We start from the raw sequence: 10,236 nt of genomic DNA on the forward strand, positions 1-10,236 counted from the left end.
TTAACTCCATTGAGTTTCAGTTTCCTGTAAAAAATAATATAGTAACCTCAAGGGGCAATTTTGAGTAATATATAAAGTAACGCATGCATACTAAATATTTAAAAAAGGTGGTGCTAGTGATGACACCAACAATGACACCTCACTGGACCTAAAAATAGAATGAGAAATAGAATTACTTAGAAAATTCTTGGGTTTGGAAATTTACTTAAAAAAATTCTTTTTTTATTGTGGTAAAAAATGCATAACAAAATTTAACATCTTAATCATTTCAGAGTGTACCATTCAGTAGTGTTAAGTATAGTCACTTAATAAACACCCAACTATTGATGCGTATCAGATCACCAGAACTTTTCATCTTGCAAAACTGCAACTCTATACCTGTTAAACAGTGTCTCCCATTCCCCCTCTCCCCAGCCCCTGGCAACCACCATTCTTTCTGTCTCTATTAGTTTGACAGCTCCAGAAACCTCATATAGGTGGAATCACACAGTATTTGTCTTTTTGTGACTGGCTTATTTCACTTAGTATTAATGTCCTCAAATTTCATCCACATTATAGCAGGTGTCAGAATTTCCTTCCTTTTTAAGTCTGAATAATATTCCGGACTTGAAAGTATATGCCATATTTTGTTTATCCAGTCATCTATTGATGGACATTTGGGTTGTTTTCAGCTTGCTAATGTTTGTTATTTTATTATTTTTTTGATAGTAGCCATTTTAATAGGTATGAGGTGATATCTTGTTGTAGTTTTGACTTGCATTTCCCTAATGATTAGTAATGTTGAGCATCTTTTCAGATGCTTGTTTTGGCCATTTGTATCACTTCTCTGGATAAAAGTCCTTTACCCACTTTTTTCCCTGTGTTATTTACTTTTGTTGTTGTTGGGTTTGTAGGAGTTCTTTATATATTCTGAATATTAGCCTCTTATCAGATACATGGTTTGCCTTTTTATTCAGTTGATTACATCCTTTGATGCACAGAAATTTAAAATTTTGTTGTAGTCCAATTTGTCTATTTTTACTTTTTTCCCCTGTGATTTTGATGTCATATCCAGGAAGACCTTGCCAAATCCAATATCACCAAGATTTTCCCTCACGTTTTCTTTTAAGAGTTTTATAGTATTAGCTCTTAAAAAAATGGATCTTTGACCCATTTTGAAATACTTTTTGTATATGGTGTAAGGTGAAAAACTTCATTCTTTATTTTGGGGATAGCCAATTTTCAATCTATTGAAAAGACTGTCCTTTCTCCATTTAATGATCTTGGCATATTATTGAAAATCATTTGATCATATATGTGAAAATTTATTTCTGGGTTTTCTATTATCTTTCATTGGTTTACAGATCTGTCTTTATATCAGTAACACACTGTTTTGGTTATTGTAGTTCTGCAATAAGTTTTGAAATCAAGAAGTGTGAGACCTCCAACTTTGTTCTTTTTCAAGTTTGTTTTGGCTATTCAGGGTTTTTAAAAATTCTGTGTGAATTTTTTCTATTTCTGCAAAAAACACCATTGGGATTTTGAAACTGCATTGAACCTACAGATTGCATTGGGTGGTATTGACATCTTAAGTTTTCCAGTTCATGAACACAGATGTCTTTCTATTTATTTGTGTCTTCTTTCTTTCTTTCAGCATCATTTTGTTGTTTTCAGCATACGAGTACTTTGCCTCCTTGGTTAAGTTTATTCTTACATATTTTATTATTTTTGATGCTATGATAAATGGAACTGCTTTCTAAATTTCCTTTTAAGATTGTTCAAGGAGACTTACTTTTTAAAAATTTACTTTCTTGAACAGTGTTTAATTTTTCAAAATCATGTGGCACATGGTAAAACATTCACACAGCATAAGAACATATAGAGTGAAAAATAAGTCTCCCTTTGCCCCTGAACTCCAGGTCCAAGCTTCCTTTCCCAGAAACCATCATCTTTGCTAGTTTCTTATGACACCTTCTAGAGATATGCTGCCTTGATGTAGTGCTTTCATTCATGAACAGATGGGATGTATAATACACACTGTTCTGGATCTTGCTTTTTTTCTTTTAAACTCAATATATCTTGGATATAGTTCTATATCAGCATACCAGGAAATGCCTCATTCTTTTTAAAGGCTACCTGCATTGTACTTACATAACTTACCTTGTTTTTGTTTTTTTTTCAACCCATTTCCAAAGTAAAAGACATTTACATTGGTCCCAGTTTTTGCTATTAGAGAGAATGCTTCAATGAACATCTTTGTACATTTATCTTTGAGTACATGTATGAATATACCTGTAGGACAAATTCTTGAATATGTTCTAGAATGGAATTGTTGGGTCAAGATTATGCACGTGGACATTTTGGAAAGGTTATATAGAGTTTGTACCAATTTACATGCCTAATGATAGTATATGAGGATGGAGGTCACCCATTTCCCTGGCAGCATTTTGGTTTTTGCCACTCTGATAGGCAGCATTATTTTATAATGGCAATTTTTTAATGGTTGAACTTCAATTTCCATAATTATGAGTCATGTTCAGTATATTTTTAAAAGGCATTTTTTTAACTCTGTGAACCATATTGCATATTTCATGCCTACTTATTATCGGATTATTAATTTCTAGAAAACTTCTTATGAGGTCTGCCAATTAAGTTCATGAACTTGTTACAACGATGTTGCTAAACGTTCTTGACATCAGAGGGACTATTCATGATGAATTTGTACCAACTGGACAAATAGTTAACCAAGTTTACTATTTGGAAGTGCTGACAAGGCTGTGTAAAAAAGATGACCCGAACTTTTAGCTGACAATTCATGGCTCTTGCATCACGACAATGCACCAGCTCACACTGCACTGTCTGTGAGGGAGTTTTTAGCCAGTAAACTAATAACTGTATTGGAACACCCTCCCTACTCACCTGATCTGGCTCCCAATGCCTTCTTTCTTTAACCGAAGATAAAGGAAATATTGAAAGGAAGACATTTTGATGACACTCAGGATATCAAGGGTAATACGACGATGGCTCTGATGGCCATTCCAGAAAAAGAGTTCCAAAATTGCTTTGAAGGGTGGACTAGGTGCTGACTTTGGTGCATAGCTTCCCAAGGGGAGTACTTCGAAGGTGAAGGTAGTAATATTCAGCAGTGAGGTATGTACCACGTTTTCCTAGGATGAATTTGCGAATGTAATTGTCATACCTTGTATATTAGACAAAATTAGCCTTTTGTCATATGTGTCACAAATATGTTTTTCCAGTTTTTGTTTGTTTGTTTGCTTGACTTTGTTTATGGTGACCATTTTACTGTGCAGACATTTTGCATTTTCATGAAATCAAAATTTTAATTTAAAAAGTTTAACATTTTTCTTTGTGGCTTTTGGCTTTCATTTGCTTAGAGTAGCCTTTTCTATCCCAAAATTAAAAAAAAAAATAATCTTGTGTTTTCTCCCACTGTTTTTACTTTATTTTTCATGTGTAAATGTTTGGTCTATTTAACATGTATTTGAGGGTAAAAAGTGAATTGGGGAGCTGGCTTTTTCTGCGCCAGATGGCTAGTTCGTTGTCATAATACTTTATATTGAAAAAAAATAAGTATTTTTTCCACTGATTGAAATACTGTCACATAATACATTTTTACAGGTATTTAGATCCTTTTCTAGACTCGCTATTCTTTTCTGTCTGTTTTATGCACCTGGACCAAATTAGTTTAACTAATGCAGCTTTATAGTTCCCTAGAATGAGCTTTCGTCATTCAAGAAATATTCTATCGATATGTTATTGAGATTATGTAAAATATATAGGTTGATTTAGGGTGAAGTGGCATCTTTATAATACTCAACCCTCCTTTCAACAACAGGGTCATCTTTCCATTTATCTGAGTGTTCATTCATGTCCTTGAATAGTGTCTTAAAGTTTTCTTTTTATAGACTCTGCAGCGTTTCAAGTTTATTCCTAAGTATTTTATCTTTCTCAACTCCTATTTATAAATTAGATTTTTTTCTTTCATTATGTTTTCTAATTGGAAGATTTGTATATGGATAGCTATTATCTGTATATATAATTGAACTACTTTATTGAGTTCTCTTTTTCTAATAGCTTTTTAGTTGATCCTCTTGGGTTTCCTAGGTATACAATCACATAAAGTACAAATAATCATTATTTTGCCTTCCCTGTTCCAATTTTAACTACCACATTTTTGTGGCTTGTTAAAGCATCTAGAACAATGTTAAATAGTGGTAGTGATAGTAGGTATCTTATTTTATTCCAGACTTTAGTGGGAATGATTGGTAATTCACTATTATACATGAAGATGACTTTTTCTTTATATATATATGCTCTAAAAAAATCATACTAAAGATACATCTATATCCTTATATTTTAATACAGAGTTTATGTTTTTCAACCACGACTGAATGATGTCTTTATCCAATATCTTTACCAGCATCTTTGAAGATGGTTAGTATATGTATATTTTTTCCCTAGATATGTGATGCTAGTGAGTGCTTAATGTTGAACTATCTTTGCATTTTAAATCTTGGTATATTATTTTTTTAGTGTGCTGCCAGATCCTAAGTGCTGATATTTTATTCAAGATTTTTACATTACTATTCATAAGGGAGATTTACTCTGTATTTTTAAAATTTTTTTATTATGCCATCTTTGTCAGATTTTGGTATCAAAGTTTTGCTGGCTTTGTAAAAAGAAACTGGAAATAATTTTTTAAGACTCTGAAAAGTTGAAGTAGCACTAGTTATCCGTTCAGTGAAGGGTTGGTAATTTTCCTTTGTGAAACCATCTGGGTCTTCTAGATGTTGGGTGGCTAGCTCTTTGATTCCTTCCTGAATTTCATCTAAAATTAGTGTATTTTAGAAAAACGTGTAGTTGTATATGGTTCCACTTGTGCTGTAAAAGCATTATGATAAATTAATGTCTATTAAAAAAATTAGTATATTTAGACTTTTTTTTCTTCCTGTGTCAGCTGTAAGTATATTTCTCCAGGAAATTACCTATTTCATCCCACTCTTCAACTTTACAAGAAATTGACGTCTTTATTATGATTCTTTGAATTGTGTCTTTTTTAATTTCCCTGTCATCACTTGATATTTCATATCTACAGTGTACTGTTTTCTTCTTTCTTTATTAGATTAGCTAATGGTATATACATTTTATTATTGTCAGACTCTTATTTTGAATTCCTGTGACTGTTTCCACTTTTCCAGAATGAGACTTTGTCTTCCCCTCCTAGAGAGGGCTGGCATAAATGCCAGGAGACATGGGGGCTGGCTCTGGAGAGGGTGATAAGAAGCCAGGTTGTGGATGGGAAGCATAAGGAAGCCTGAGAGATGCCAGGACAGACGGACCGACTTTCTGATATCACATTCTAATGCCCCACCTAACAGATGATAATTAGCAGCCACCAGCTGTAGAGTGACTGTAAATGCTACTTTGAATGAAATGAGTCTGTTTTTAAATTCATTTAGCAAAATATTTTAAAATCCAACAATGAATGTTTGTTGGCAGCCCAGAGGCTATGTGGCACCAGGGAGGGGCTGGTACTTGCCGTGGTGAGGGCTCCCCTTGGTATCCTCTCTCCCTGAAAGGAGGGAAGGAGGTCTATTCAGAGTTGCCACTTTCTTGCTGCCTGACCTTGAACAAGTTCCCTTTCTCTCCTTGGTCATCCATTGCCCCATCTGTAACTGGCCTCCCTGCTTCTATTCTTGCCTGCCTCCAACTCCCACCCTGTGGTTATTTTCTACCTTGTCTCTAGGAGTGGTCTTCTAAAAATGTGAATTTATTTGAATTAATCAATCCCCTGCTTAAAGTTCCTGCTCTGTCAGCCTATAGCAATGGGAGTCAAGCCCTAACTCGTTTGGGGATGTAGAACCATCCAGTAAGGTTCTACGCCATCTGGCACCCACCTACTTCTCCAGATGTATCGTTGACCACCTTGCCCCTTGATTACTAAAATGTGGCCACCCTTGCATGAACCAAGCTGGTTTCCTGACTTGGCACCTTTGCATTCGCTCTTCCTTTGGTTGTGAACTCTCTTTCCCTAGAGAATATGGCAGGTTCATCATCAACCTGGTCATAGTGCAAATGTTACCGTCTTTCCCAACCACCCCAGCTCCAGGGGCCTCCTCAGCCCCATTTGTTCTTTACTAAACTCTGTTTTATTGCTTTCGTTTTACTTATTCTTTAATTTTACTTACCATTATTGAATTTATGGTCTTTCCTCTCCCACCCTCTTTGCCTTTATGCACGCACACCTGGAATGTAAGCTCAAGGACGGCCACTTTCTTTCTGATGAGACAGTCAGCTTTTTGATAAATCAGTTTAACGTTCATCTTAAATGTTAGAAATGGCAACCAACAATACAATTCTTAATGTTATTTTTCTCTGGACAAATACTATCTTCCCTTGTAAGATCCAAAATGTTTAGATTCATCACCCGGCTGGTGTGGAGGCGGTAAGAGACCGATGTGGGTTCCTGTGAGAGCCAGACACGCATTCCGGTTCCTCCTCATGGTTGTACAACATTCTTCTGGCTCCATTTAGGCCTTATCCACCCTCATGTCATGTCTACCTTCCTTCTTGCAATGGCTGAGGCTGCTGATTTTGATACAGGAGAGTTGGCATGTCCCTGGTAGACAGGGAGGTCCCTGGTGGAATAAACAAAGACAGTTATATCCTAAAACTTTAGGTTTTGAAATCACTCCTTGGCTCCAGGACATAATGTAACAAGGCCTTGAGGTTAATCATAAAATTCATTTTGGCCTGACAAACGGAGCTGACCCGATAGATAAACAGTGGGTTACTTTGCTAATTCCTTTAGGATGGGCAAGCAGAACAAACCTGGTAGACGAATTTCATTAGAAGCCGCCAGTTCCCTTCCTCAAACAGTTCCCTTCTTCAAACAGCCCCCCTTCCCCAAGCAGGCAAGGGAAGGTATAAAAGTAAGAGCTTTTGCCTCAGTCATGGGACACTCCCCATTAGGGACCCCCTGCTGCTCGGGAGCTGCAACCTCTTCTTCTGCCTCTAATAAACTATCCTCTTTTTAAAACTTTTTGCCTCTCCTGGTCCGTGTTTCCATTCTTTGGCTTCACGAGACACGATCCCGGCCCACACTCAGAAACTGCCGGCAGATCCAACATCACCTACATCAGTTTCAGGGCTAAGCACAGGCTAACAGACCTTCACAGACTACCGACCAGCTCCTGTGATGGCGGATGACCTAAACCTTCCAACAGACCTGTCTGTCCTGTCGCTCATGGTGGCTCCACTTCTGTGATGGAAACCTAACTGATACATACAAATCTCCTTGGGTCTTCAGTTATGTCCCGATGGAGAAATTACACATTCCAAGATTGCTCAAAAGGGCCCTGATGAAATCATTGTAATGTAGCTTTAGGTGTTTTGTCCTTTTTTGTTCCCTGGGGACCATCAGAGGAAGGAATACTGATTCATTGCTGTCTCTCTCTCTTTCCCTTTCTATTTTATTTTTCTCTCCCTTTCTAAAATCCACTGTAGCTATTGCCCTGGGATGCCAGGGGCCCTTAATATTGACTCAACAGAATTGCATGGTGGGAGAGTCAAGAGAGGACTCATGACCCGGCAGGATTTTTCTGCACAAACCTAGGCCAAGTCTTTAAAAACTCAACACTTGAAAGTGTCTGTTTCATCTGGGGGTGTGTACCCTTTCCTCCCCCAAATGTACTCAGTGCCATATTCGTCTTCTCGTGTAGGTGCCGTATCACCTGATATGCAAGGGGTTAATTTACCCAACTGTCTGTGGACTCTATGGGTTATTCCATATTTATTTCAATTATATAAGTATACTGGGCCAGTGTATTTATTTTAAATCACATTATCTACAGCTTCCCAAGCATGTGTCAACAAAAAGAACGGTTTCAATTTAGTAGACTTTGAAATGGTGTGCTGTTTATCCTCACTTCAATTATACTCTCTACAGTAAGTCACGGGCCGCTTCAGGATTATTCAGGGCAAGGTAATGCTATCTGAAAGCATTGATTTTTCCCTCCTCTTCAAGAACAGTTCACTGAAGGATGCACTGGAATCTCCTTTAAGAAAACATGAAAATACATTTCTCAGCGGCAACGTCTAACGAATCTATCTTAGGGGCCCTGAATGAGGCTGCTGGAGAAGTTTCTAACTTTTAAAGAAAGCTGTGCAAAGCTGGTTGCAAAGGAGTGACCATAGTAGGAATCACGTTTCTTGGCTTGAAGTGATGAGAAATGGGTGGAACAAAGGAAGAGGAAAGTGCCCCAGAATTCCTGCACTCCATCTACTTACAAACAAGCAAATATTTGTTGGCCACCTACTACGTCCGAAGCTCTGTGCTGTGATCTGGGGATACAGTGGTGAATGATAAAAGACCAGAGCTGCTTCCTGAGCACGTGACTGTGCAATTCCCCAAGACCACATGCTTAGGAGGGTCCTATGCTTCGTTTAATGTTCTGTCGCTGTCTTGAAATTCTTAACAACGTTCAAACAAGAGTCCCTACATTTTCATTTTGTACTGCGTCTGTAAAATACGTAGCCAGTCCTAATAAATATGGAGTCATTTCTGCTCTCCTGGAGCTTAGAGTTCAATGGGGGTGACAGATATGAACTAATTACATAAGCTGCTAATTCCAGTAGTGATGAGGGCTACTAAGGGACAGGGACAGGATGCTCAGGGGTGTGTAACAGAGGGACCTAGTAGTCTGGAGTCAGTGAAGGCACCCAGAGGAAGAGCCATTTAAGCAGACATCTGAAAGACAGTTTCTGCAAACATGCGGAGTTCTCCAGGGAGATCATTCTGGGTGGAGGAAGCAGCCTGTGCAAAGGCCCCCAGGCAGGCAGGGGCATGGCCTGTTAGAATCAACAGTGAGTGCTCCCTTTGGCAACGCATATACTAAAATTGGAACGATACGCAGAAGATTAGCATGGCCCCGTGCAAGGACGACATGCAAACTCGTGAAGCGTTCCATATTAAACAACAACAACAAAAAAGAAACAAGATTGAGAGTAGAGCATAGTGAGCACAGGAGTAGGACAGGATTCTCTCTGGCAAGGGTACCCAGATCTGGATGTACTTGGGTCAGATTGATCGATTTGTCCAGTTGGTAACTTGAGGGGGACTCATCGACTCCTTTCTGTTGGTGTCCCACTTTTGCTGTCTGATCCATGAATTAATCTAGCCTCCCTTAATGTCGTAATTCTTTGGAACTCGGTGAGTAGCATTATTTATTCTAAGTTCCTTAAATGTAAATGATATATAATTAATAATTAATTAGTATTGATTTAATAATCCAGAATGATGATATCAGCCACAAACTTACCCAAAGCCTTGGAAATATTTAGTATGAACCACGTTTGTAAATTCATGATACTATTCCATGTGGAGTAAACCATTTTATTCTTGTTTGTTCTTTACCTACCTCTTTGACACTGACAAGCAGGAGTTCCCTAGACCTTGACCTTGTAGAATTTGGTGAATATCCCTCTGCAGACTCATTCAGGTTGTGATTTTATAGAGTCTGTTACTTTTTCATGTTTCCTCTCTCAAAGCTGTAAAGAACTGTTCTATTAAAGTCTCTTTACAGGTGAATGGGGAACTCCACACTGTTTGCAATGGGGAAAATGGAAGTCTATTAGAAAGTTTCCTTGGATGAAACATGTGCAATTTGAAGTCCTGGGGAGTGGTGAAGCTGGAAGTGCGGAGGGGGGGGCGGGGGGGGGAAGAACCTGCAGTGATGGGTACTTAAACAGTCCCATAAGTCACATTTTAAAGGACAGTCCATATGTTTATTGAGTTGACTTGTCTGGATAAACAGAAGGAAAATGTAAAATAGAGAAATAGGAAACTGTACAAATGACCCTCAAACTGGTGCTGTTTTGCAACTGGGGTATCTTGTTGACACCCAACTTTACATCCTTAAACATTTCAAGAAGACTCGATTGGGAGTTATTAGCATAGGAAATAACTTCGGGCTCAGTGACAGTAACAGGATTTTTAAAAATGTCTTATCCCTTTAGTCTATTAAGGTGAAGTACATTTATGGATTTTCTAATATTAAACCCTTCTTGTATTTTTGGGATCAATCCAGTTTGGAGGTGCGGTTGTGTGGATTTTTTTTTTTTTTCACACCATTTTAATCACATTTAAGTGTTAAATTCAGTGGCATTCAGCACATTCACAGTGTTGTGCAACCATTTCCAGGACTATTTCATCACCCCAAACAGAACTCTGTATCC

General features: G+C 37.9%; 1 non-coding gene across 1 annotated transcript; it reads left to right on the top strand.

Annotated features, from left to right (window-relative positions):
• The first annotated feature begins 8,869 nt into the window (after positions 1 to 8,869).
• Positions 8,870 to 8,975, top strand: LOC141567764 (U6 spliceosomal RNA). The gene has a single exon (XR_012490594.1). It is a non-coding gene; the product is annotated as a U6 spliceosomal RNA (small nuclear RNA).
• Positions 8,976 to 10,236: the final 1,261 nt, after the last annotated feature.

The sequence above is a fragment of the Rhinolophus sinicus genome, linkage group LG11, assembly GCF_036562045.2.
Source record: "Rhinolophus sinicus isolate RSC01 linkage group LG11, ASM3656204v1, whole genome shotgun sequence".
In the NCBI taxonomy this organism is placed as follows: Eukaryota; Metazoa; Chordata; class Mammalia; order Chiroptera; family Rhinolophidae; genus Rhinolophus; species Rhinolophus sinicus.